Source organism: Condylura cristata, unplaced genomic scaffold (assembly GCF_000260355.1).
Source record: "Condylura cristata isolate star-nosed mole 26May11 unplaced genomic scaffold, ConCri1.0 scaffold00004, whole genome shotgun sequence".
Lineage (NCBI taxonomy): Eukaryota > Metazoa > Chordata > Mammalia > Eulipotyphla > Talpidae > Condylura > Condylura cristata.
The window spans coordinates 64,189,089-64,189,405 of record NW_004567105.1 but is presented as its reverse complement, the minus strand read 5'-3'; positions in this window follow the sequence as shown (position 1 = coordinate 64,189,405).

Below are 317 nucleotides of genomic sequence, written 5' to 3'. Positions count from 1 at the left end.
AAAAAAAAAAGGGGGGGGCAAAATTACCTGGTTTTGTACAGATCAATGCTTTATAACTTCAGGTTGCTAAGTGTGCGCCTGGGGGAAGAGTCCACCCCAGCCTGGGCATGCCCTCCCTCAAGCTCAGGGCCACACTTCACCTGCAGCTCCTCTTCAGCGCTTTTGCTCCCCATCCCTGGTCCGCTGTATTAAAGGACACCCATCGAGAGGAAAGTACCTCCCAGATTCCTAGAGAGGCAGGCCTGGTGACTTGGGGGAGCGGAAGCTTATCCCGAGACACTTCCTGTCCGGTCATTGTTCTCGCGCCGGTAGGCGCG